The following is a 7,654-nucleotide window of genomic DNA, read 5'->3' as shown; positions in this document are numbered from 1 at the left end:
AGTAGACAAAATTCCAATTCCCAAAGTCAAGGGCCAGGTAATTTAAACCCTGTCCAAAATGCTGCTTTAATAATGCTTAGTTTTGACTGGGGAACTACATGTTATAGCAGCATCGGAGAGCTTATACATACAGGCCCTGATACACACACATATCTGTGCTAGGTGCTGGGGATACAGCAAAAAATAAAACAATGTTCATAGCCTCAAAAATCCTCCAGGTAGTAAATAAACCATGAAGATATGAGTCACACTAGGACCTTTATTTTCTTTCTTTCTTTTACTCACTACTATACCAAAGACGAGAGTATGAGGATAAGAAGAGAAGGTCTGGAACAATCACTAAAGGACAAGGATGAGGGAGATGATGAGAAATTAGTAGAAGGACTGATGTAAGACCACACTCATATTGTTATGGACCAAGTCCATGGAATCTGTATTAAACACTTAGAATAAAGAGACAAGAGGACTGGCCCTTCTGTTTCACGCTCCAGGAGCGTAAGTGGTGCAAATAGTGAGATTCCAGCAGAGGATTTGGATGGGGTTGCACATTAGGATGTTAGGCGGCAAGTCCCCTGTAGAGTGTGCAGATGGCTTGACGTGGGGCATGTGAATGAGGAGAGGAATGCACATCCTCCTGGACTGGGGGAGATGGAGCTATTAAGGAGCGATGTCTGAAAGGCTCATCTTGGAGCACAGCTGCAGGAAGCAGAGCCAACGCGATACAGCAGGCGCTCAAACGGGGCCGTTTCATCAGGTTCCATCTCTGTGGAAGGAAAAGAAGGGAAACTTGGAGACAACCCAGCTTTGTGAAGGCTCAGCCTCAAGAAGCCTCATTGCCAGGAAAGGCTTAGCAGTTGGGTTCTCAGTAAAGAAGACAGAGCTTAGATGAGGCTAATCAGGGCTTTTCAAATTACCGGTTGAATGTATAACTCTGCCCTCGGGCCATTTGGCCTTGGAATGGGTGAAGGGATGTGGTGGAGTTTCATCTATTCACAGTGCTTGAAGTAGAGAGCAAGCTGGAAGCACAGAGGACCCCATTGCCCGGACTTTCACCCTCAACTCCTCCAATCCCCGCTCTTGTTACGGCAGCATGCAGCCGCCTTCGGCCTCCTGCCACACTCCCAGAGCAGCCTGGCCTCGCTTGGTAATAGTGAAAAGGACAACAATGCCTCTTTGTATCTGTATGGCTCTCACCGTTTATGAGCTGATGACAATTTTTATTTCGTTTGATAGAACAACATACAGATGGAGGCGGAGTATGCGTTATCCCCCTACTGTGCAGCAGAACAGACTGAGGCTCAGAGAGGAGGTGGGCATTTTCTCTCTTACAGCTGGTAATGGTGTTAGAATTCCAACTCAAGAAGTTTCACTCTAAAGACCACTGCCCTAGGAGGAGTCTTTATAAAACAGTGTGTCCAGAGTGTTGATTGTAAGCTGCTCATTGTTCTGCAAACTTACCGCAAGGAGTTTTTGAATGAGGACTAATTCCTGAGAGGAGAAATGCTTCCTCCCAGAAGCCAGGTTTGGAAGAGGTGGGGGCCCAGCCCGTCTCTGTCAGATGGAATTGGTGGTGACAATGGTGGCCATTTCAATGTCATGAGAAAGACTCAACCTGCAGGGCTCAGCCCTAATGCGGTTTGGGGCAGATAGAATCAGCCCCTGATACCTGCAGGCAGCACCTAAAAAGTTCCTGCGTGGTTGTCATCTGTGGTTTGGGTGCTCTGTGTCCGTGTCCCCTTTGTTTGATAATAGCATTGGGAGTTGGAGCTCTCTCCTCCATCATGTGACATGTCGGTGTTCTTAGCTCCCTTGACTTAAGGGTAGGCAAGTGACCCCAATACAACAAACCAGACTGTTTCCTGGGATTCTCTCCTGCACAGAGAGTGGGGGAAATGTTTGGAGCATATTTATTTCAGGGGCAGAATCTCAAGTAAGCTGTCAATTAATTTCTCCTGCCCAGACCCCAGAACACTGTGGTTCTTGACCCTGCTCTCCTACAGTCTACTGGATTCTGAAAGCCACCTGGCGCCCCTCCAATCAAACCCTTTCCCATCTAAGATAGCTAGAATCAGTTTCTGTTGCTTGCAACCAGAGAACAATTGGTGGTCTCCACTTCCCTTCTATTTCCCTTCATTTTCTCTCTCCTCTAGTCCCCTCTCAGGGGGAGCAGAAGATTAGAAAGGAAAAAGTCCTGAAATCGAAGCCAAAAATCTGAGTTTGAATCTAGTCCCTGCCACCTCATAGCTGAGTGATCTCAGACAAACTAACCTTTCTGAAAACTCACGAAAAATGTGAGTGCTGATGCGAACGTCACCTGTGTGTTGTAAGGGCTACATGAGGTAATATATACGGGCCCCAGGGTAGCACCCAGCACATATTCGCACCTTCCTTCCTTCCTACTTTTCAGCTCTGCTCCCCGCCCTCCCCCTCCTGGTCATTTCCATCTGTCCACCTCTCTCTCCTTTCCTCTTTCATCTCCCTCTCTTGTAGCGCCTCCATCTCCTGTCTCAGCAAGTAACCAGCAAGCTGATGACATTCGGGGCCAGGCCTCAGCTTAACAGCAAGTTCACAGTGAGCTACACACACACAGGACACGTGGAAGGGTGCTTTGGTCAACAGGTCAGGAGACGTCAGGTCAATGAGAAACAGCTTCGGAGAAAAGTAAGAATAGGAAGGAATTCATAAAGCTGAGGGTGAAGCTCTTTGCCCTGGGGGAAGAGGACGGAATGAAAGCAGGATCTATACTCCTTCCCTGACCTATAAAGGGAGCATTGTCTTAGGTACTTTGGGAGAAAAAGAGGACAGGCCCAGAAATATGCCCTACGAAGAAGGGTAAAAAAGCTGGCACCCTGGGCACCAAGCGAGACAACTACCCCTTTTCATTTGGGGATAAAGAGGGCAGTGAGTCTGTGGCCAGGCGGGTGGCGGGTGGGTTCAGGTGAAGTGGGAAGTTCCGGCTTCATCAGGCTGGCTCCGGGTCAGGCGGTGTGCGGCTGAGCAGGTCTTTCCTGCTGTGCTTCTATTTCAGGGTGTGTGTAAGATGAGGGGTCACCGAGGCTGTGTGCAGGCCTCTGCGCGTTACCCAGCGGGGTGTGTGGGCTCCTGGCTGTAGCCAGGCCTCAGGAGGTCAGCCGGCCACTGAGACACCAGGGCTGCCTGGCACTGGAGGCCTGGGCTGTGCAGATCCCATCCTGCTATTTTGGCTGCTGTGAGCAGCTCCTGCTCTTCTCTCCCACCTGCTTTCCTCTGAGTCCCTGTCCACTGAACTTGAAAACTGCAATTTTTTTTTTTTGGTCTTCAATGACAGTTAGCAATTGACTTGGCTCCACACAGCCACCAACAACCCAGGAGGCAGGATCCTTTTATGCAGAAAGACAGACGGAAGTTCTGATGGGGGGCCTGACTTGCACTTCCTTTGTTCTGAGCCAGAATTCAGCTCAGATGACGCCTCCATCAGGGGACCTTGTGAAATTCAGATGCAGCTACCCAAGTGAGCACCATTGTTTGGACCACGTCAGTGGGCATTCTGAGGCTTTGTATCAGATGAGAGCTGTCTGAACGGGGCCTTTCACGTGGCCCATCTAAAACTGTGTCTCTACGTAAGCACTTTCAAAATTGTTAAAAAACAAAAAAAGAAACAAAACAAACAAACAAACAAAACCTCAACTGTGTCTGAAAGCATGGAAAGGGTTTGGGTGGCCTGTGAGCCCTCAGAGGGCAAAGCCTGACATTGGAAACGGAAAAAGGAAAAGGTTTTTTTCACACACCCCCACCGCTGAGGCCATCAGCATCTGGGACTCTGGTCCCATGCATCACATCGCTTCCCCTTCTCCCTCCTTTTTCTCTTCATCCCCAGTGGTGAGGAATATAGAACTGGCGTACCAGAGGATATCATCGCTGGTGATACATGTTGACCTGGAGAGAGACCATGCCCCCTTAAGTAAGGAGCAGGATCCACTTCGTAGCTTCATTCACAGGCTTCTGTTTGATCTCCTGTAATTCTCACTGTGACTCACTTATGTCATACTCAGAGTCACTCTCAGAGGGGCAGGCTTCGCCCCACTCCCCAACTCAGCAGGTACGAATCCCCACTCCAGCACTTGCTAACCACATGGGCTAGTGACCCACGTTTCTGAGTGATGCTTCTTCATCAAGGGACAGGGATGCCAGCACTTCAGAGAATTGTTGTGAAGCTTAAATAAGATGAAGAGTAAAGCATTTGGCACATAGCAGGTGTTTAATAAATATCAGTTCCCTTTCCATGGTTGACTGATGATAGTAAAGGCCACAGTTTGCTCCCTGCCCCCACACCCTTTGGTGGTGCCTCCCACACTGACTCTGGGCTTGGCCTCCCACACTGATGCTTTGGCCAGTGGGACAGTAGTGAAAGGGAAAATCAGGAACACGTGAGAAGTGGAGAGCCCAGCGGAGCACAGTAAATTATTTTAGGATAAGAGCTGTAGCTTTTGGGAGTGTATCAGAGGCTTCTCTCTATGTGGCACCACTGCTTGGTCCTAGGGCAATGGATCTTTGGCTTTCCAATCACTAGAGACCCCTCCAGGCCTGGCTGAACATGATCTCAGCAGATTAGTCAACCAATGGGGAGTGCCCAACTGGGCACTCTGCCCAAGGCTGGGCTAGGGGTTAAAGAGCAGGCTGAGACCCCTGCCTTAAGTGGCTTACGCGCTACCTCCTGGAAACCATGCCAACCAGATCCAGAAACATAAGTTCAGGGCAATACATGGAGAAAGAAGTAGGAGCCGAATAGTTCAGTACACGTGTCTGGAGGAGAAAGCCTTGAGTCAGACCAGGAGAAGTGATTAGAATTTAATAACAGAAAAAAGCTTTTGGCCTAGGATCAAGACAGGTCGGCGCAAAAGGGGGCCATCCAGGATGGACAGCGTCTGCACACATGGATGACAGCAGCAGGCCCTCTGTGTGCCCTCTCTGACCTGGGTGACAAAGTCCCTTTGATCTTAACGGTCCCTGACTAATGGCATTTGGTTTTTAGATACGGCCATGGCACCCACAGTCCATGTGACCTGGAGTGATCAAGGGTGGGGAGAGGCAGGTATTACACTTATCTTGTCTGGGTTTCTTACCTAGAAAACTGAGGCATGTGTTAGACTGGTGAAGAATCCTCCCAACTGCAAACATGCTGGCCACCACGGGCAAACAAAGGAACAGCCAGAAACCCTAGAGAATAATAGATGGAAATAACAAAATTAACATAAAATTCAGACTTACTTTTGGGAAGAGGAAGGAGAATTCTACTAGGGAGGGCTTACAAGAGTATCTGTTACTGGTGATAATTCTGTCTTTTAAGCTTTCTGGTAAGTGCTTGGATATTTGTTACGATTTGTATGGATTTCATATGCACTTTAAAAAATATATTTTGCATATACATATAAATGCACAGTCACATGATTAGATCAAGTAAGAGAAATAAGACTGGGCACAATGTCTGACATCAGCCTTGTCTCAGCTGGCCGTTTTCCTCCAGGGCCACCTCATGTCTGGTTCCTAGTTGAAGGGCCCGTTCATGACTTCCAGTGCTGTGTGGCAGTAGCGACCCAGGACTTGGAGTTGGAAGACCTGTTCTGCCACTTATTAGCTATCCACATTTTACTATTGTTGACATTATTGTTCCCGGACCAAACTGAGGGTCAGGCTGCTATTTCTCATGGCCCAATAACGAGATGCAGATGAACTAGGGAGGAAGATAATTTTTATTTCTGCAACCTGTTACAGAAAGTTTTATTTCTGCAACCAGGGAGAAGGCCTGGAAATTATCACCAGACCAACTCAAAATTACAAAGTTTTCCAGAGCTTCTGTACCTTCTAAGCTACATGTCTACATGGAGGTGTGCATTCATCTAAAGACATAAGTGACTAACTTCTTTTAATCTATAACTAAGGTCTGAGTCTTGAAGACCTTCCTCTGGAGCCTCAGTAAGCTTACTTACTCTTGCTTTTTTTTTTTTTGAGACACAGTCTCGATCTGTCGCCCAGGCTGGAGTGCAGTGGTGCGATCTCGGCTCACTGAAAGCTCCGCCTCCCAGGTTCACGCCATTCTCCTGCCTCAGCCTCCCAAGTAGCTGGGACTACAGGCGCCCACCACCACGGCTGGCTAATTTTTTTTTTTTTTTTTAGTAGAGATGGGCTTTCCCCGTGTTAGCCAGGATGGTCTCGATCTCCTGACCTCGTGATCCTCCCGTCTCGGCCTCCCAAAGTGCTGGGATTACAGGCATGAGCCACCACGCCCGGCCAGCTTACTTACTCTTAATGGGTCCAGTTGCTGGGGTGATTACCCTTATCTTCTCTTCTGCTAAATCACAGGTTTGAGGAGTTCCTCCAGACCCCCAATAAACTTGTTTAATCCTAAGTGGGTCCTGTTAAGAATTCCTTCATTATTCTGTCATGCTTTAAGGCCCAGGAAAGGCCTAGACAAAACTCTTGGTGGGCTTTTGTTACATCGTAGCCTTTGTATAAAGGCACTGGCTTTTAATATTTAACTTAACCACTCAGTTAGTACTGAAGCGGTTGTTATGGAGGCCTGTGTGAAACTTGGCCTGCTACAATATTAGATTCTCCTCAGTAAAATGGGGATAGCAACTGCCTGCATTAAAGTGTTGACATGGCTGGGTGCCGTGGCTCACGATTGTAATCTGAGCACTTTCGGGGGCCGAGGCAGAGAGAACACTTGAGCCTAGGAGTTTGGGACCAGCCTGGGCAACATGGTGAAACCCCATCTCTATAGAAAATACAACAATTAGCTGGGCACGGTGGCGCATGCCTGTGGCCCCAGCTACTGTGGAGGCTGAGGTGGCAGAATCACCTGAGCCCGGGAGGTCAAGGCTGCAGTGAGCTGTGATTGTGCCACTGCAGTCCAGCCTGAGCAATAGAGTGAGACCCTGTCATAAATAAATAAATAAATATATAAATAAATAGTGTTGACATGAGGGTGAGAGATGATGATGATGAATACCAGTGTTCCAGAAAGTTCCATGTTTTATTAATGGCTTCCATGACCACCATCTCCAAGGCTCCAGTAGTGTGTCTCTGTGCCTCTGGCGCCTTCTTCAATCTTCCTATGTCCCAGTTTGCCTCAGAAGCTCTGGTATTGCAGTCCTCAGAAGCTGGCTGACATTCCTCTTCTGATCAAGCCAGGGAACTGCCTCTTAACAAAAGCTTTGCCTCCTCCGACCCCAGGCTGTCAGAGAAGGGACCTCCTCCTCTGGACATTACCTCTCATTCTTTATCCCTAGATGACACCTGCCTCTGGGGCCCAGAGTCCCAGAAACCAGGTGTGTGTGACTCTCTCCCAGGCGACATAGTCCCTCCCTCCGGAAGATGCTCATCTCAGGCTCTCTCTACTTTCACTCCTTTCAGGAAAGCACACGGTGGCCTTACCCCAGCTCTCTGAGCAGTGCCTAGTCATCCCAGCTGGCCTCATTCACTTTCAGGAGGCGCTAGGGCATATTAGGCAAAGCCCCACTCAACCCACATATCTTCATTATCACTTGCTGTGTTACGAATGACTCCAAAACGTTTATTATCTTGCAGCACTGTGAGTCAGGACTTGAGAAGTGGCCTAGCTGGTGGTTCTGGCTCAGGGTATCTCATGAGGTTGCAGTCCGGTTGTCAGCCAGGA

General features: G+C 48.5%; 1 long non-coding RNA gene across 1 annotated transcript; it reads right to left on the bottom strand.

Annotated features, from left to right (window-relative positions):
- Positions 1-242: 242 nt before the first annotated feature.
- LOC134759181 (uncharacterized) lies at positions 243-7,439 on the bottom strand. The gene is made up of 3 exons (XR_010135121.1): positions 6,989-7,439; positions 5,103-5,196; positions 243-763 (listed from the first exon to the last, which is right to left on the bottom strand). It is a non-coding gene; the product is annotated as an uncharacterized lncRNA (long non-coding RNA).
- Positions 7,440-7,654: the final 215 nt, after the last annotated feature.

The sequence above is a fragment of the Gorilla gorilla genome, chromosome 8 (genome assembly GCF_029281585.2).
Source record: "Gorilla gorilla gorilla isolate KB3781 chromosome 8, NHGRI_mGorGor1-v2.1_pri, whole genome shotgun sequence".
Classification (NCBI taxonomy): domain Eukaryota; kingdom Metazoa; phylum Chordata; class Mammalia; order Primates; family Hominidae; genus Gorilla; species Gorilla gorilla.
This window is presented reverse-complemented; position numbering and strand designations above follow the sequence as displayed.